We start from the raw sequence: 21,065 nt of genomic DNA on the forward strand, positions 1-21,065 counted from the left end.
GCTGCACGGAGACGCCACGGGCCATATTGGACCTGAAAAACAAAGAAATAAACATAAGATTAGCAAAATAAACAAAATGCCTTACCTCTAACAGCAAAACAGCAGCATACATACCCGTCGGAACCACTTCCTGCACAACGGTGCACACAGCTGCACGGAGACGCCACGGGCCATATTGGACCTGAAAAACAAAGAAATAAACATAGGATTAGCAAAATAAACAAAATGCCTTACCTCTAACAGCAAAACAGCAGCATACATACCCGTCGGAACCACTTCCTGCACAACGGTGCACACAGCTGCACGGAGACGCCACGGGCCATATTGGACCTGAAAAACAAAGAAATAAACATAGGATTAGCAAAATAAACAAAATGCCTTACCTCTAACAGCAAAACAGCAGCATACATACCCGTCGGAACCACTTCCTGCACAACGGTGCACACAGCTGCACGGAGACGCCACGGGCCATATTGGACCTGAAAAACAAAGAAAACAAGTCAGGTCCCGGGCCGCGCTGTGATTGGCTGACGTCACGGGGGTGTCGCGGGCCGGCAGCCAATCACAGCGCGGCCCGGGAATGACGTCACGGGGGTGTCCCGGGCCGGCAGCCAATCGCAGCGCGGCCCGGGACAAAGGGGCGGGGCTTAAAAAAAGCACCAGAAACGCCCCCGAATCGCGTTTTCGAGAGAAAACGCGATTGACAGCCTCTGCCTCCCAATGGCTAGCCTCCATTTATGGAGCTAGCCAATGATAGGCAGAGGCGGGTCATCACCCCAGATAGAAATCAAGAGGTTTTGCTAGCGCATGCGTACTTCGTACGCATGGCTAAGGCAAAACCTAAAAAAGTTATGAGAATCTGGAAAATTACATGAAGGGTAATACAGAATAATTTTTGATTGTGATGTGTGTGTGATGTTGGAGTCAAGGTCCAGATTCCCTGTGGATTTCCCTTGCTGTTGCATCGTGATGCAGAGTTACGCAAATCCTTAGCTATGATATACTAAGACACAGAAAGGCACCTTGTGTTGCTGTGTGTTTTATTTAAATTAGAGTAACACTAGCCAGCACTAAGTAGTGGCTTCCATTACTCACCAGCAGGAAGACATGACTTGTGTTGACAGTGTGTTTCCGCCTATGCACCCATTCCCCGATGTAATGAGAGCAGGGACCCTGAGAAGGTGTCATAATGGGAGCTGAAACAATAAAAGAAAAATATTGGTCAACTTGTATTGTCCTCCTTACAAGTGTGAGGCATTATGTGGCACACTTAAAAATAGGAATAATTCCTCAAACGATTGTTTTTATAGCATAAATGTCTCCTTTTTTGCATAAAAAATAAATCTGCACAAAAACAATCCTCTGAGGCTTTTTTTCTATTTCAAAGTGTGCTGCAAAATGCAGCACACTTAGAAAGACCGCCGACCGGTCTCAATACAGTAGTCCATGGCTTAACCCTTGGTGGCTGGCTGCAAGCAGGCAGGCCTAACTCAGGAGACAGGTATGTAAAGCATGTATAAACACCAATACATTAAATAAGTAACACACAACACACATATAAAAATATGAATATTTGTATCTTTAAAATGACATGAAAAATGACAAAAATCCAATACAGGGAACCATAGATATAAATTTCTAAATATTAAACACTTTCTAGTGCTTAAAAACACATAGATGGGATATCTGGTTGTGCTTGACCAGGACAAAGTTAAAGTTTGAGGCTGACCGTGATGGCACCCTGATCAGTTACACTAAGTGGGAGGCCCTGGTCTAAATTTTACCTTCACACTTAGAAACGTCTACGTAGGAATTTCTCTTGACGGTGAGCGAGGCCGGATTCACAGTGGGCTAGCTGGCTTGGTTCAGCGGGAGCTCCTGGTCAACTCTTGGAAGTACTGAGCTTCGGAGCTTTTAGCAGGACAAACTTCAAATCCAGGCCAGGTTGCAGTTGAAGGTAGTCGGCTTGAATCTCAACGTCGAGTCGGTTCACTTATGGAGCTTTTTCCAAAAGTTGTCCCAAACCTCTGGAGCTTCTTCCTGAAGTTCCTCGTGATGGTTCAAAGTGTACAGAACACAAATCTAGAAGCACTGAGATGGTTCTTTCTAGCCCTCCTGCAAATTCCATTCCTGGGGCTGCCATCTGGCTGGGGAGTATAGGAAAATGGGGTAGGCCTGGCATTCCTTACTGTCCTGCTCTCCTATTGAAGCCCAGTTTTATTTACCCAGCCCTCTTTCTGACCTGTGCTCTGCAGCTGCAGAGCTCTTCCATCAGATAACCTCTGCTCAATGAAGGCCACTTACCACCTCATCAAAGTAGCTTGGCTAAGCCTTTTAAGGCTGACCAAACAGGAGAGGCTGCTTGAAGGCTGGATTTTGGCTCCCAGAAAAGAAAGTTCTATAACATCTTTTCTGTACTAGTTATGATAAATTCAACAGTTGCAAATTGTTGGCTTTATCATTACCAATCTTTTAAGTCCTTGAACAACATTTTTAGCCCCTTCCCAGCAATAGTTATACTTAAATAAAATATTCCAATGTTAGCCTATGGAGCTAAATATTTACAATGGGGAAAAACTAAATTACGAGTGTTTCCCTCATCAAGGAATATAAAGCATGTTTTATATTGTCTCTGCTTATAGTTACATGGATCCTAGGGGACACCTTAGGGGGGGACTAATATGTAAGACCCTAGACCTGGGTGGCAGAGCACAGGGCACAGTCAGAGTCAGTTACCACCAGTATCAGTCAACAATGGGGGTGAAAAGGGACAAAATGGTTGAATTTCTATGAAATACAGTGTATTTGCATCAGTTTCACTGTTGTTTTTTCAATACTCGTGTGTAATCAGTAGTGTGAAATGTTGATATATTTTGTTGCCATATGGAACAGTAATTATATTTTGGCAAACAATTTCTCCTATAGTCATCCAAAAGTTCATGACTATTTGAACCATAACTGTTACGATGTGTGAGAGTAGTTTGAATAGAAAAAGCAAACATACTGTAATCTCGAAATAAATAAGGAGTGTGGGTGTTATCATTACATGATCCATGTCACACTATACAGGGAAGATAGAAGACATACATATGTCAGTAGAGGTGCCTATGTCTTGTTGCTTGAACTTGAAATACCTTGTAAAAACAAGAAGTATTTTGCAAAACATGAACAGTTTGTTTAATTAAACAATGCGGCCGGGAGAACAGTTACAGGCATTGGGTCTGATGACTGTCTTAAATTACAATCGATTGGCGATGGATTTATATACAACTTTTTGAATATCATTAACACTTCCAGCGATCCTTGTATGGTAAGGAATGTGAGTAGCTGCCTTTAGAGTAGTATATTAAGTTATTTGATAGGGAACCCAGGTGGTACTCGCCTGAGGGACAATCACCTGTTTCTGAGGGGACTGACTCATGTCCCCTCTCAGCATCATTTTCATTGGTATTTTCATCATACTCAGACTGGGCTACCAGTTCTGGGTGATCTCTCTCAAACTGGACTGTCATTAGGTCGAGCATTTGCATATATTTTAGCCTGTTACCCAGAGCCCCACGTTTCCACCCACAGCCGGCCTGTGCCTGACTTTAAAATGGCGGCCAAAGAGGACGTCGCCTGACCCACACATAGATACTGGTAGATACTGGGGGCGCCAAACAGAGGGGCAACAGGGATGTCCTACCTCATCATGCAAAGGGAGCTTCAGGGGCCCTTGCCACATCTCCAGTGTGATCTTTTTCTAGTGGATTCATAACCAGGACACCCCAGAAAAACAAAAGTAGGACTACAACAAGGATATAAAAAAAAAAAAAATAAATAAAAAAAAACCAACGAAGAGAGCAGTAAAGGAAGGGAAAGAGTGCCTTCCACCTAGGCAGAGGCCCTGAGTCTAACTGCCCTGCCCCCGACCATCAACTGCAATCCGTTGCGCAGAATAGCGAACCAGGAGGGCTTGCAATGCCCCACATGACTTCTAACCACGGGTCCTACTGAACTGCACCTTCAATCTGTCGCCTGCCCTCCGGGCCACTCTAGCGCCACACCCCTACCTAATCTGGCTCCCCTCCCACCACACCCACGATGGCCCGGGACCAGCCCCCCCCTCCACCAGCCCCACTTGCCCACCTTAAACCTCACAGCCGAAACTCCTTCACCATCATTTTCCCCCCACTCCTCTCTACTAAGCAGCGACGCACCCTCAAGCAGAAACTCATTCGCAATCACAAAGAAACCCTAATCACGGACATCTACCACTCGGCCTCCAACGGACCGACCAAGATGGACCTAATATTCCACACTGAACGACCAGAATACTGGGTCTCCACGATTAGATCGCGGATGTTCATCGCCAAAACAACTTCCACTCTCCACAGCTGCAAACTAACCACGACTCTTCCGTTCAGATCAGCTGGCAGAGGCTACATAACCGTGACCATCTTTACCAATGGCACGGTCCTCATCCAAGCTAACAATGAGAACCTGGAAGCTTTCGACTCCATATTTCCCACACTTAGGTCAGCCCCTCCCACCCTCCCCATCCCCACCTCTACGCCGCCTCCGACCACGACCACAACTCACAGTGAAGTCCGCGATACTCCCTTCCGCAACCCCTACCCAGTCCGTCAGGCCCCCCCTCCCCCAGTAATACCTCACCCTCCATGCTCAGCCACCCAACATCCGCAGGACACTCAATCCCCCTCCTCCTCCCCCTCCTCCAACCTCCTCACCTTCCTTAACACCAAGCTACGACAGCCTCCTACAGCAATCACCCCCACGCCAGCAGGCTGCCTTCAGACAACGAGCCACTTCCCCTCAAGTCTCCCTACATCCCTCAATCCACCCCTGTCCAAGCACCCCCCTGTCCTCCTCCCTTCCTCCCCCCTGTCTAAACCCCCGCCGGACCCTCCCCTGAACACCTCCCCCGTCCTTCACCCTATCTCCCAACCCACCCTGAACACCCCCCCGTCCTTCACCCTGACCCCTATCTCCCAACCCACTCAGAACACCCCCCCGTCCTTCACCCTGACCCCTATCCCCCAACCGACCCTCTCGAACCCTAGCACTCTCGGACCCACCGCGGATGCCTACATCCCCTTCCTTGAGGCCATATCAAAACGGCTCGCAGCCCTGGAAAACCAGGTCAACACTATCACCCATGGTCTTTCAGAAATCATCTCTAACCTTGGAATAGTCTGTAATCCCCACAAACTCTCCCCCCGGACCTCCCCCCACGTCAAAACGTCCTCCATTTCCTCTCCCACTCCAGTGGGCTCAAATCACCCGACCACCAGGCCCCTTAGATCAAAAACTCCTATGTCAGACAGGGAAGCAGCCTTACTTGCCGCCACTTATGACTCCTCCCCTGCGGAGTCACCCAAATCTAAAATTCAAGTCATCACAGGTCACCGGAAAGACCGACCCATCGTCAATACACAGAGATTACCAGTCCTCACCGCTATACCTAGAGAGACTAAAGAGGGAACCACCAGTAATCAGGAGAAATTCACCAATTGCCTCCTAATCAACTGCAGATCGGCTTCTCTACACGCAACGGACCTAGCCGAAGCCATCCTCACACATGACATTGACGTTGCGTTCCTCACGGAGACTTGGCTTAATAAGACATCCCCTCCCTGCCTAGACATGCTGGTTCCACCTGGCTTCTCCCTCATCTCCAAAGATAGGATTGAACAACGAGGAGGTGGGGTCGCTATCATCCACAAGGACAGCTGGAACATCACAGAAACCGCCTCCTTCGAGTATGACTCCTTTGAATGCCTATCCACTGTCATCAAGACAAAAGACAATGACTCTCTACTGTGCCACCTACTCTATCACCCCCCGGGCAGAAATAACGAGTTCGGAGACCAACTATCAAACCTGATTGCACAAGACTCACTGGGCGACTCCAAAAACTTAATTCTTGGCGACCTGAACATCCGGTGGAATGAGACCCACAACCCTCTAATCAAATCGCTATCTAGCCTCCTTGACGAGAACAACCTCACCCAACATTGTACTGAGGAGACTCATTACAAAGGAGCCACACTGGACGCCATCATTGCCCAAAAGAATTCTATCACGGTCAACCACATACTACCAGTTGACTGGTCAGATCACCACATGATCTTATTCCACATCAATCACCCCATCATCTCGCTTAAACCTCCGCAAGTCCCGCCTAAATGGTCGAGAAACCTCTCCCAAGTACCCCAAGACATCTTGGAAGGTCAACTAAGCGCTCTTCTTTCAAATAACACTATGCACCTCTCGACCAACGACCTCGTCGACCACTACAACTCAGGGGTAGTCGCCATACTTGACAATCTAGCTCCTCTAAAGCTCAAAAGAAACCGAACCACTCCATCCAGAATCTGGTTCACTGCGGACCTCAACGCAGAAAGAAGAAACCTAAGAACCAAAGAAAGAAAGTGGAGAAACAACCCAACCGCCATTCTCCGCCTTCAACTAAAATCAGCCCGTAGGAAGTACAACAACCATATCAAAAACAAGAAATCCAGCTTCTTCCGCGAGGCATTGGTCAAATCCAAAAACAGACCCAAAGAACTCTACAACATAATCAGACAACAAACAACAAAGCCCCTGCCCTCAACCCTACAGGCTTCCAAAGAACTCTGTGACAACTTTGCCAACTTCTTCATCGATAAAGTCCAAAAAATCGAACTATCTCTAGACATCAACAACCCACACCTCCAGAAGAGCTACTCGACCTCCCCAGTGGCACTCCCATCCGACTCCTTTCCCTCCCCCTGGCTAAGCTTTCGCCCCGTCCAGGAAACTGAGATAATCGCGCTGATCTCGACCGCCAAACCTTCAGCACACATCTCAGACCCCATCCCCCCATCTTTAATCAAACAAATGAAGCTTACCTTAGCGCCCATCTGGGGAAGAATCATAAACAGCTCCTTACAAAGCGGTGTGGTCCCCGATTGTCTAAAAATGGGACAAGTCACTCCTCTCCTGAAAAAACCCGGTCTCGACTCAACTGACTTGAACAATTTCAGACCAATATCTAACCTCCCTTTACTCTCGAAAACACTTGAACGCTGTGTACTCCTGCAACTGACGCAACACCTGGACAACATCAATCTCCTGGACCCCCTCCAATCTGGCTTCAGACAAGGCCGCAGCACTGAAACTGCGATGTTGAACATCATAGACGACATTCACGGATCTCTTGACGCTGACAAGTGCTGCCTCCTCATACTCCTTGATCTCTCAGCAGCGTTCGACACGGTGGACCACAAGCTCCTCATCATGACTCTTCAAGAAAGAGCCGGCCTTGGCGAGGTAGTTCTCAAGTGGTTTTCCTCCTTTTTACACAACCGTTCGCAACTAATAAAAATCAAGAACTTCACCTCCGATACCCAGCAAGTCAACAAGGGTATCCCTCAAGGATCGGTGCTCTCCCCCCAGCTCTTTAACATCTACATGGAACCACTCGCTAAGTTACTCAGGAACGCCAACATCAACTTCCACCTCTACGCGGACGACACGCAGATTTACCTGGAAATCTCCTCTCTTAAAGACATCCAGAGACTCAACGATGTCCTAAATGAAGTTCAAGACTGGCTGACAAAGAATCACCTGAAACTCAACCCCGATAAGACAGAAACACTCCTCATCTCAAACAAAGAAGATAACCCTCAAATCACCGAGTGGCTAAAGTCGATCGATGCTCTCAAGGGTAACCTCACGCTAGCCGACTCCGTTAAATCCCTGGGCTTCACCTTAGACCCTAAACTAACCCTGTCAAATCACATTAAGAACTCGGCGAAAAGCGCTTTCTTCAACCTCAGACTTTTGAACAAAATTAAACCTTACATTCCCAACAAGGACCTCAAACTAGCCACGCAATCTCTAGTTCTATCAAGACTGGACTATGGGAACTCAATCCTAACAGGCATCCCCAAATCCCACCTGGCTCCACTAAAAACAACACTTCACGCGGCAGCAAGAATGATCACAGGCTGCAAAAAATATGATCACATCTCCCCGGCTCTCAAAGAACTCGAATGGCTCCCTGTGGAAATGCGAAGTACCTTCAGAACGGCCTGCCTAACCCACAAGGCCCTCCACACCGGCAAACCGGAATACCTGGCTAACAAGCTCAAAAAAGCAGGCCAAGCCAGAAACTTGAGAAGCTCTAATTCCCTGCTGCTCATCCTACCAAAAACCAGAAGGAAGAGAACTGCGGATTGCTCTTTCTCAGGAAATGCCCCCAAAATATGGAACGCCATCCCCCCGCACATCAGAACTCTACCGTCCTATGCAGAATTCAAGAGCCAACTTAAATCCTTGTGCCTGATCCGCTCCCTTGGTTATGGATAACTTGGAGCTGCAAACGTCTCAGAATCCATGCGTTATTGTTGAATCCAGTACTGAGAAGCCCTGCTGTCCGAACTTTTCTTCTTTCCAAATTGTCTGTCGCCGATTGCTTTTATTGGGTTTGTTTCATGTTGTTCTCTTTTTCATGCCCACTACTGTGAAGCGCTCTGATACCTTCGGGTCTTGTTAGCGCTATAGAAAACTTCTAAATAAATAAATAAATATACTTTAGTATATACTCATTTGTGTATGTACTTTGTGGGCTCTGGAGATCAGCACTAGGACTTGTCTGCTTCTGCTTAGGGACTTTTTCTGTTCAACTGCCTCTTTCTGCTTGTTCAACTGCCTATTTAAATGGCTCGATAGCAAACTCCTAGTATAGGTCAGTAAAATATCACAATTGCTTTCTGTTGAGGGACTTTCTTTTTTTTTCCGGCAACTGCCTCTATTTACCTTTATTTTTTTTTTATATATATATTTTTATTAGATTTTGTACATTGGTAACGTATGAACAGTACAATCAATCTCTTCTCCAATTGCTGTATGTACACATCACATATTACAGTAATCATCTCAATTTCCTCATATTTTACTAACGCAGAAATACATCCCGCGACAACGTTTCTCTTATCATTTCTTCTTGACATTGCCTGCTGTTTACACCCACCACCGGTTGAGCATCCCCCGCAACACTTATGGACTGTTTTCAGGAGTCGTATCCATTTCCGGAGGTTCACACACATTTCCTCTAAATTCATTCCACCGTCCCCATATTCTAGACCATTTCTTGGGACACCCTCTGTGAATGTATACTGCCCTCTCAGCCACCATCGCACCATCCATGTCCCTTTCCCATTGTTGGCGTGTGGGGAGCACCCCAAAGCCCCAGTTTCTGGCGATATTTCGTTTAGCGATCGTCATTCCCAATGTGGCCCAGTTTTGTAATGCCAAATTCAAATCTGTTGGTTCCCATACATTTAGTAGGCATCTTTTGGGATCCAACGGGATTGTAGCCCCCCGCCTCTGACATCATGTTCAGTATCCTTCCCCAGTAGGACTGTATATGTGGACATTCCCATATTATATGGTAAAAAGTTCCTATGTTACCGCAGTTCCTAAGGCACAGTGAGACCGGTGCGTGACCGATTTTGTGCAGTGTAGTGCGTGGATAATATACCCGGTGTAGCACCTTGAGTTGTACAAGTTTAAGCCTGGAAGGGATCGCTGCCTCCCGGGCCGAGGCTAACGGGGCCACCCAGTCTGAGTCTCCCATGTCTCCTAGTTCGGCCTGCCACCGCTCCCTCAATTTTACCATGGGATCCGGTAGGTTGTTTACCAATTTGCGATATGTCTGGGATATGGCCTTCCTCTCCATGTGGTCTGTCAGTATTCAGTCTTCCAAAGGTGAGGTCTCTGCTAACTGAGTCTCTGGGGGGATAGCACTTTGGAGTGCGTGTGTGATTTGTATGTATCTGTAGAGTTCCGTCTCTACCATCCGATATTTGTCTTGTAGCTTTGCAAATGGCAGGACTTCCCCTTTTACCCATAGATCTCCTATTTTGGTAATGCCAATGAGGTCCCATTTTTTAAACCCCTTCGTATTGATGAGCATGCCCAGTTGTTGGGTGTCGCAGAGTGGGGTGGCCTGGGTTAGTATTCCTTCCCAACCCAGTGCCCTTTGTGCTGTATGCCAGATTTGAAACGTGTGGGCCATCGGTCCAGTGAGTGCGGTCCGTCTTTTTTAGTGTATAGGGCTTTCATCAGATGGTCAGCAGGGAGTACGTGTCTGTCCAGTCTGTATGCCGGTTCGTCCTGCGGGACATGCAACCACTGGTTGATCATCGCAAGCTGTGACGCCCAGTAGTACAGTTGCACATTAGGTAGTGCGACGCCTCTATCGTACCAGCTACGGACCAGTTTATGTTGTGCTATACGCGCCGGCTTCCCGTTACATAGAAGTATGTAAATTTCAGCCTCAATTGCTTTAAAATAAGAGGGTGGAACTGGAAACGGGGTATTTTGAAGAGCGTTTAAAAATCGGGGTAGTGCTATAATTTTAAAAATTGCTGCCCTCCCAAGGAGCGATAGCGGCAGGGACCTCCAGTGTTCAAAGTCCGCGCGGAATCTTTCAAGCGGCCGCATCAGATTATCATCTACAAATATCTTTTCCTGTGGCGTAGCGTATATACCTAGATATTTGAACCCTCTAGTCGTGATTTGCAGCTCGCACCCCCTTGGGAGCTTAGGAGCTGGGCCATGTAATATGTATAGTAATGATTTTGACCAATTTATAGTATATCCGGACATTTCCCCGTAATCAGTGCAGATGTCCAACAACAATATCAGCGACCTAGCCGGGGACGCTAAATATAATAAAACATCATCCGCGTAAAGTGAGATGCGATCCTCCCAGCCCTCCTCCCACCGTAGCCCTCTGATCGACAAATCCTGTCTTATCCATTACAATTGGGGGTGGGGTCGCACACTACTCACACACCAGCGGTATCGCCCCTAAGGACTATGGTAAATGTAGTTACGTGTTCCGCGATGCATCTTCTTTCGATTCTCTGCTATCTTCGCTGTCTTCGCCATCCCTGGACACATGTTTCGGGGTATCACCCCTCGTCAGCAGGGATAGGCCGTGTTCTGGGGTTGCCGGTGGCTGCCAAATATCTGCCAGGTTTAGTACCACTCAGGCGCGTAGGTGCGGGGTCCCAGGATTGTCAGCCAACTGCTCGACGGAGCTTTAACATTACAATTGGGTGTGGGGTCGCACACTACTCACACACCAGCGGTATCGCCCCTAAGGACTATGGTAAATGTAGTTACGTGTTCCACGATGCATCTTCTTTTGATTCTCTGCTATCTTCGCTGTCTTCGCCATCCCTGGACACGTGTTTCGGGGTATCCCCCCTCGTCAGCAGGGATAGGCCGTGTTCTGGGGTTGCCGGTGGCTGCCAAATATCTGCCAGGTTTAGTACCACTCAGGCGCGTAGGTGCGGGGTCCCAGGCTCGTCAGCCAACTGCTCGAGGGAGCTTTAACATTACAATTGGGTGTGGGGTCGCACACTACTCACACACCAGCGGTATCGCCCCTAAGGACTATGGTAAATGTAGTTACGTGTTCCACGATGCATCTTCTTTCGATTCTCTGCTATCTTCGCTGTCTTCGCCATCCCTGGACACGTGTTTCGGGGTATCCCCCCTCGTCAGCAGGGATAGGCCGTGTTCTGGGGTTGCCGGTGGCTGCCAAATATCTGCCAGGTTTAGTACCACTCAGGCGCGTAGGTGCGGGGTCCCAGGCTCGTCAGCCAACTGCTCGAGGGAGCTTAAACATTACAATTGGGGGTGGGGTCGCAAACTACTCACACACCAGCGGTATCGCCCCTAAGGACTATGGTAAATGTAGTTACGTGTTCCGCGATGCATCTTCTTTCGATTCTCTGCTATGTTCGCCATCCCTGGACACGTGTTTCGGGGTATCACCCCTCATCAGCAGTGATAGGCCGTGTTCTGGGGTTGCCGGTGGCTGCCAAATATCTGCCAGGTTTAGTACCACTCAGGCGCGTAGTTGCGGGGTCCCAGGCTTGTCAGCCAACTGCTCGAGGGAGCTTTAACATTACAATTGGGGGTGGGGTCGCACACTACTCACACACCAGCGGTATCGCCCCTAAGGACTATGGTAAATGTAGTTACGTGTTCCGCGATGCATCTTCTTTCGATTCTCTGCTATCTTCGCTGTCTTCGCCCTCCCTGGACACGTGTTTCGGGGTATCACCCCTCGTCAGCAGGGATAGGCCGTGTTCTGGGGTTGCCGGTGGCTGCCAAATATCTGCCAGGTTTAGTACCACTCAGGCGCGTAGGTGCGGGGTCCCAGGCTCGTCAGCCAACTGCTCGAGGGAGCTTTAACATTACAATTGGGGGTGGGGTCGCACACTACTCACACACCAGCGGTGTCGCCCCTAAGGACTATGGTAAATGTAGTTACGTGTTCCGCGATGCATCTTCTTTCGATTCTCTGCTATCTTCGCTGTCTTCGCCATCCCTGAACACGTGTTTCGGGGTATCACCCCTCGTCAGCAGAGATAGGCCGTGTTCTGGGGTTGCCGGTGGCTGCCAACTATCTGCCAGGTTTAGTACCACTCAGGCGCGTAGGTGCGGGGTCCCAGGCTCGTCAGCCAACTGCTCGAGGGAGCTTTAACATTACAATTGGGGGGGGGGGTCGCACACTACTCACACACCAGCGGTATCGCCCCTAAGGACCATGGTAAATGTAATTACGTGTTCTGCGATGCATCTTCTTTCGATTCTCTGCTATCTTCGCTGTCTTCGCCATCCCTGGACACGTGTTTCGGGGTATCACCCCTCGTCAGCAGGGATAGGCCGTGTTCTGGGGTTGCCGGTGGCTGCCAAATATCTGCCAGGTTTAGTACCACTCAGGCGCGTAGGTGCGGGGTCCCAGGCTCATCAGCCAACTGCTCGAGGGAGCTTAACATTACAATTGGGGTGGGGTCGCACACTACTCACACACCAGCGGTATCGCCTCTAAGGACTATGGTAAATGTAGTTACGTGTTCCGCGATGCATCTTCTTTCGATTCTCTGCTATCTTAGCTGTCTTCGCCATCCCTGGACACATGTTTCGGGGTATCACCCCTCGTCAGCAGGGATAGGCCGTGTTCTGGGGTTGCCGGTGGCTGCCAAATATCTGCCAGGTTTAGTACCACTCAGGCGCGTAGGTGCGGGGTACCAGGCTCGTCACCCAACTGCTCGAGGGAGCTTTAACATTACAATTGGAGGTGGGGTCGCACACTACTCACACACCAGCGGTATCGCCCCTAAGGACTATGGTAAATGTAGTTACGTGTTCCCCGATGCATCTTCTTTCGATTCTCTGCTATCTTCGCTGTCTTCGCCATCCCTGGACACGTGTCTGTCTTATCCATGCCGCTAGTGGTTCTAGTATGAGCGCAAACAGGAGAGGTGACAACGGGCATCCCTGCCACGTACCCTTTCCTAATGCAAACTCCTGTGATATCCGGCCATTTGCAGCTACCTAGGGGTGCCGTGTACAGCAGTTTGATCCAGTTGCAGTATTTTGGTCCAAACCCCATCTTGTGGAGGACTGCGAACATAAATGGCCATTCCACGAGGTCGAACGCCATCGTGGCGTCTAGGGAGAGAATGGTCGCGTCCTGCTGAATCATTGGTGCCAGTGCCAACACTACCTGCAATCGTCTTAGATTGAGGGAAGTGTTGCGTCCCGGCATAAATCCGGATTGGTCCGGATGAATCAATGTAGTAAGGTGTTTCTGTAAACGGATTGCCAGTGCTTTGGCTTGTATTTTAGCTTCTGCATTTATCAAGGTTATCGGTCGGTACGAGGGACTAGCCTGTGCGGGCTTACCTGGTTTATGAATTGCCACGATTATGGCTATTCTCTGATCTTTGGGCAACATTCCTTTTTCGAGGCTATCATGGAACATGTTAAGTAGGTGTGGTAAAATAGATCCTGCCACTTTTTTATATAGTTCCACTGGTAGGCCGTTGGGCCCAATCGCTTTCCCCACATGTAATGCAGAGAGCGCCGTCCCCAATTCCTCCTCGGTAAAGTCTGCTTCGAGCTCCTGCATTGCCTCTAATGATAATGCGGGCATTTTAATGTCACGGATGGATTGTATGTTGTCCTCAAATGAGGCCGTGGCTTGTGGTGTATACAACTTTTCATAATGTGTAGCGAGACCCTCCACTATAAGCTGCGGGTCTGTAGTTATGGTGACGTCTTCTAATATCAGTTGGGTAATCCATCTGTTTGCCTTTTCTTTCTTTTCTAGCCAAGCCAGAAGTTTCCCTGTTTTGTCCCCTAATTCATAAACTTTGTGTAACATCTGAGAATATCTGACTTTTGCGGCCTCATAGGCATATGCTCTGTATTCCTGAGATGCCAAAGCCATGGTTTGTGCTGTATCATCGTCAGTGGTCAGTGGCTTCGGTAAGGAGACACGCTCATTCGCTTTGGCGCCTTCCTTTCCATGCTGCAGTAGGCGCGCAGCGCTTTTAAATTGCATTTTTTAATCGTTTTTGTTTGTGTGTTAAAAAGGGGATTTCTCACCTGGTTTTAACTAGCGCGGTAGCGCCCACATTCTTGCACTATAATCGGAGCGCTGTCACCGGCATCTGGATTGTGGGCAGGAAGTTGGGCCGCCATATTGGGGCTGCTGCCTTGCAGCGCGCCACCTCACTCAGCGCTCTAGTTCTCCGTGTGGAGAACGAGGAGGCTGCACTTAAAGCTCGCTCCTCCCGCGCAGCGGTGACGCGCAGCGGAGGCGCCTGACTCGCGCCTGAGTCAAGCCAGAGTCCTGCCCGTCTGCGCCCGTCCGCGTCCCGGAGGCGTTTCGGTCGGCGGGTGGGGCTCTGCTATTCCAGCATGTGCATAGTTGGCGCACCTATTGTGCGCTATACGTTTAAGGAGCTGTGCTCTCTAAATCATCGGGAGAGCCGCTGCTGCTCGGTCTTTCCTGGCCGCCACAGGGGTAAGTTTCGTTGCCCTTGTTGTGGCTGGCGTCCCAACCGGGCGCTGTCATCTGCCCCTATTAGTAACATAGCTGGCGCAGAGTATTGATGCATTCTGCTCAACACCAGATCGGCGTGCAGTCATGCGCAAGACATCTTCGAGCTACTCGATACAGAGAAGCCACTCTGTTTAATGTTGACCGAGACTTGGTGGGGAGAGGCCTCCAACCCTGACGTAGTGACGGCAATCCCGCCTGATTACAACATCTTCAGGAAGGACAGAGCCAGGGGAAGGGGTGGAGGGGTCGCACTGGTGGTGAAGAAGGGCACGTTGTGTACCGTCTTGCCTACGGAGGACATCCGCGGCTCGGAATCGCTGGCCTTTTCTATCACGCTAGCGCCGCACCAATCAGTGAAGGGACTTTTGGTCTATCGGCCCCCTGGTCCGCCCGGAACGTTCTTTGCAGATCTCGACTCGGTGCTGCTGGGCCTGGCCTTGAGAGCAGAACATTGTATAGTAGCGGGGGATTTTAACTTTCGGATGGATGATCCGTCTGACCCGGCTGCTATAAAACTTTCCGAGGCCATGACACCGCTGGGTCTTATCCCTTACCTGCAGGGGCCGACTCACGTTAAGGGGCATACTCTTGACCAGGTCTTTTCTTCATCTCCTCTGGTGGTAAAAGAGATTCTCCCGGTTCTGTGGTCTGATCACTGGCTTGCCAAATTTGCAATCATTGGCACTGCCAGGTCGTCCATCTCTGTCCCACAACAACGGGGACGAGCGTTCAGAGCGTTTAACAGAGTGTCCCCCGAGATGCTTGCGCAGGCTGCATCGGATCATCCCTGTCTTCTCTCCGGTGAGCTGGAGAGAGATTTGGAGTCCCTGCAAGCATGGCTTTCCGATAGGCTTAACGACCTGGCCCCTGTGTTGCCCCCCCGCTTGACACCAAAGCGGGTGTCGCCCCTTGGTTTACCACTGCACTGTGGGCTAAGCGGCAGCAGTGTAAGGTAGCCGAACGGGCCTGGCGGGCACACTATGATAGTACGGACAGGCTGGCCTACAAGGCTGTGGTTAAGGTTTACCACCGGGATATCCGCCTTGAAAAAAAAGCCTATCTTGCGGGGAGATTTGAAGCGGCCTCTAATTCCAGCAAGGAGATGTTTACCATAGTTAGAGAATTTATTTCTCCTCGGACCATCACTTCGGTAGAGGTGCCCTTAGAATCTTGGGCGGCGGACCTTGCTTGTTTTTTCACAAGCAAGATAAAACTTATACAGGACTCTTTTCCATCGGGAGCTCCTGTTAGGCCGCCTACATCTGCGGCCGGTATGTTCCCTCCGGTCTCGCAGGGTGTCACATTGGCTGCGTTTCCATCTTTGCCAGCCCCAGCCTCCTTAGCGCTTATGGGCAACTTGAAATCTGGGTCTCCACTGGACCCTTGCCCAGCTAAGCTTTTGGGTAGGTTGGCGGAAGTGATTAATCCACTGGCGAACCCTCTTCTGAATCTCTCGTTGAGTCAGGGAGTGGTTCCGCCAGTCTGGAAGCAGGCAATGGTCATCCCGCTGCTTAAAAAACCGGGTCTTGACCCGAAGGTCCCAGCCAATTATAGGCCGATTTCTTTGTTGCCGGCTCTCGTAAAAATCTTGGAGAAACACGTTCAGTCGGTGCTCTCCAACTTTTTGGAGACCCACGAGATCTTACATGACTCCCAGTCTGGCTTCCGCTCAAATCGTAGCACCGAGACCGCGCTCCTTGAGGTTTCTGAAACTATCAAAGGGGTGCTGGACACCGGGGGCAAAGTCATGCTGGTGTTGTTGGACTTGTCGGCGGCTTTTGACACCGTCCCCCATGCTGGCCTTCTCGCAAGACTCTATGAGATCGGCCTTCGGGGGACGGTGCTCAGCTGGTTTTCGTCCTTTCTAGCTGGCCGCCGGCAAACGGTCTGGACATCGCCTGACACCGCCGTGATGCCGCCTTTGGGAGTTGGGGTCCCTCAGGGCTCTATATTGAGCCCGACCCTCTTTAACATCTTTATGACCCCTTTGGCGGCGGTGGCGGAGTAGTTCGGTGCCCGGATCGTGTCGTATGCCGACGACACCCAGCTCCTCTTTTCTTGTGAGAGAGGGGCTGACTTTGACGGGGAGAGTATCCGGAATTGCCTTGGGGCTGTGTTTACATGGTTCCAACTGAACAGCCTCAAGTGCAATTCCGATAAGTCCGAGGTACTCTTCTTCGGGTGCGACACGGAGCCCAGCTGGCAGGCCTGGTGGCCCATCGATATGTTCCCTCCGTCCGGTTCTTCCCCTATGGCTAAGAACTTGGGGGTTAAGATGGACAAGGGGCTGACGATGATAGCCCAGATCCTTGGGGTGACCGGCACCTGTTTCGGTCTATTAAAGATGCTGCGGAGGTTCCTGCCTCTTCTGTCGGAGGAGCACAGGAGGCTGACTGTGCAGGCTCTGATAGGCTCCAGGTTGGATTATGCCAACATTCTTTACCTGGGCCTACCAGAGTACCTGGTGCAGCGGCTTCAAGTTGCGCAGAATGCGGCGGCCAGGGCCATTTTTGGTCTAAACAGACGTGCCAGCGTCTCGGGTCTATTGCTGGCGCTGCACTGGCTACCCATCCGCAAACGGATCGCCTTTAAGGCAATGACTTTGGCCTACAAGGCTCTCCATGCGGTGGGAGCAAAGCATCTCCAAAGGAGACTGGCCTTTTACCATCCGGCCCGCTCTCTGAGGTCAGAGTCCTTACTTCTGGCGGTTGTTCCTCGAGTCAAGAGAGCGCGCCTGGGCGGCCGCTCCTTTGGCCTGCTGGCTCCGCAGATGTGGAACTCGCTTCCGCTCCCACTTCGGGGGGCTTCTAGTCTTCTTGACTTTAGGAGGGGTCTAAAAACCTGGCTGTTCACCCAGTAGGCCACCAGCAGTCCCTTTTTTTACTTATTTGTTCTTTTTTACTTATTTGTTCTGTACTCTCTTTTTACTCTGTTATGTTATTGCGAATTAGTTCTCCTTACCTAAAGCGCCGGGACACTCTTTTTGAGTAACCGTTGCGCTATACAAAAGAATAAATAACATAACATAACATAACAGTGGTCGTGGCATGCGTCATCTCTGCTCTGTGGACCGCTTCCTCTAGGGTGTCTTATTGCTGCCTGTTTTCCTTCTTATGTCTAGTGATGACTGATATGGCTTGGCCCCTGGTCACTGATTTATACGCCTCCCATAAGATACTGGGCGACGTCACCGAGTGCACGTTGTCTGTGAAGTACTGGCCGGTGGATCTAACTAGGGCCTTTGCGATTTTGGGAATTTTCAAATAACCCGGGAAGAGCGGAAATATTCGTTTCCTACCAGGTGTTTGTGCATTATATGTGAATTGTATAGGAGAGTGGTCTGAGATGCCTCTCGGTAAGTGTTGTATGTCTTTTATTCTGTCCGGGTTTATTGCCAGCGTCATGATGTAATCAATCCTTGAGAGACTGTTGTGTACCCCAGAGTGGAATGTATATTGATGGTCAGTGGGGTGCCTACTTCTCCATACGTCCGTGAGTCCCATTGCGTCAATAAAGTCCCTTAATGCCTGGCTGGACCCAGTTGTATTTCTAGAGGGTTTACGATCCATTGTGGCATCTATCACTGCGTTAAAATCAGAGCCCATGATTAGTTCCCCTTCCGGAAGTCCCATTAGAAATGTACCCAACTCCTGAAAAGCTCCTGACTTGTCGGGAGCCACACACCCTGCTCAATGGCGACACACGAAATAGCTACACCTGAGTTCCACATGTCACATCCCTCCCACTCTCCAACACTGACAGCCCTCACATGGAATGTTAGGGGGTTGGGAGATAAGGTGAAGCGAGGCCTAGTGCTACAATATTTGAAACGCTATAAACCGGCGATAGTCCTGCTGCAGGAGACCCATCTTGTGGGCACAGCCTCTAGAGCGATGGATAGATGGGGGTACAAATTCATTGCACATGCGGACTTCTCCTCCGGCTCTAGGGGGACTGGGATACTTATACGGAAAAACTTCCCGATGGTGTGTCAACAGACTAAGATAGATACGCAGGGCCGCTTCGCAGCAGTGACGGTGCAGTGGGAGGGCCAACTCTTCAACTTTGTGTCCGTCTACATTCCGCCTGGCCTACAGGCCACGGCTCACACTGCCCTTGCTGCCTTTCTACTGGCCCTACCGACGGCGACACTAGTCCTAGGGGGCGACTTTAATGACGTTGTGGATCATGAGCTAGATAGACACCCACATGCTGCGACGGTGCGGGGAGGCGGGCGACTCGCCGGTCTGTTGGACGCCCTGGGATTGACGGACTGCTGGCGATACAAACACCCTTATGACAAACACTATACCTATTACTCAGCGACACATAACTGTCTCTCACGGATTGATTACATTTTAATGTCAGGGGAGGGACTACACGGCGTGGAGGAGGTAGACATCTGCCCCAGGGGAATCTCCGACCACTCCCCGCTAAGACTCACATACACGAACCGCCGTTCCCGTAGAAACCGTGTGTTCTCTGTCCATGCGAGCTATCTGCAGTACGCCCCATTGAAAAAAACCCTATCTGCTACTGCTGAGCACTACTTCCGGGAGAACGCGGGCTCCGTTGACTCTCGGAGTACCCTGTGGGAAGCGTATAAAACGGTGCTGCGGGGGCAAGCGATTGCATCCATAACGGCCCATAGGAGAACACAGCGGCACAAACTTAGCCCCCTTGAGGAGGCCCTCACGATCGCAATCGCTGATCAGGAATCCCATCCATCTCGGGGAGCTGCTCAGGCGGTCCGGCTGTGTCGAATAGAATGGATGGCGTATCAAAAGGAGTTGGTTAGGTCCTCGATTCTGGCCACCCGTCACAGGGTTTACGAGCTGGGCGACAAGGCAGGAAAGATGCTGGCTTGGCTCGATAAAAAAGAAAAGGCGGGCAGGGTCATTGCACAATTAGCACTGCCTGACGGGAGTATGACCTCTGACCCCGGTGTCATAGTTGAACTGCTAGCTGACCACTTCGAGGAGATATACGCTCCCCAGGCGAAGTACTCGGCAGAGGAGGCTTACGATTACATTAAAGATTTGGCGATCCCCTGTCTCTCGCCTGAGGCAGCGCTTTTGCTGGAGGCCGACGTTACAGTGGAGGAGGTGCGAGAGGTGACCAACGCACTGGCGTCTGGAAAGGCACTGGGACCCAACGGTCTCCCGGTGGAACTGTACAAGCAAACAGCCCAGACGACAGCCCCCCACCTCCTTAGCATGTTCAGGGACAGCCTGGAGGTAGGAATGCTTCCGGGAGATCAACGTCTGGCCACAATCATCCCGATCCACAAACCTGGTAAGGTGCCAGAGGCGTGTACTTCTTACCGCCCCATCTCCTTGCTAAATGCGGAACCAAAGATCCTAGCCAAAATATTAGCACAGCGGTTAGCCCCTCACCTTGCCACTCTGGTGCACTCAGATCAGTCTGGCTTTATGCAAAATCGTAATACCTCACATAATTTGCGCCGTTTACAGGCGGTTTTGGCTCGCCGAGACTGTATACAGGAGCCGGCGGTATTGCTTTCCCTTGACGCCACTATGGCGTTTGACACCGTGGAGTGGCCTTATCTGTTCGCTGTGCTTCGTCACATGGGCTTTGGCCCCCAGTTCTGCGCATGGGTCCGACTGCTCTATACCGGCCCCCTGGCTCAGGTGGCGGCTAATGGTCACATCTCCAGGGCCTTCCCGCTCGGGCGTGGGACGATAGGCAGGGCTGCCCATTGTCCCCTCTACTATTTACACTGGTCCTGGAGTCACTGGCGATTTGGGTCCGATGGGAACCATCCATTAAGGGTATCCGGTGGTCACCGACGTGGGAGGACCGGATATCACTCTACGCGGACGATATCCTGCTCTATCTCACCTCCCCTAAGAAATCAATCCCGACACTGCTCAATGTCTGCGAGAAGTTTGGGAGAGTATCGGGCTATAGAATTAACTGGTCGAAATCAGTCTTATTCGTTCTGGCTGGCTGCCCCCCCCCCTTCCGAGGGACTGTCCGTTAAGTTACACTACCACCCCTTTTAAATATCTGGGAGTTTACGTCACTCCTAACCCGGACGAATTCCACGCCTTAAATTTGAAACCCCCTCTGGAACGGTTTACTAGAGATGTCAAGGTGTGGCGCTCCCTTCCTCTCACCC

Source organism: Lissotriton helveticus, chromosome 5_1 (genome assembly GCF_964261635.1).
Source record: "Lissotriton helveticus chromosome 5_1, aLisHel1.1, whole genome shotgun sequence".
NCBI lineage: Eukaryota > Metazoa > Chordata > Amphibia > Caudata > Salamandridae > Lissotriton > Lissotriton helveticus.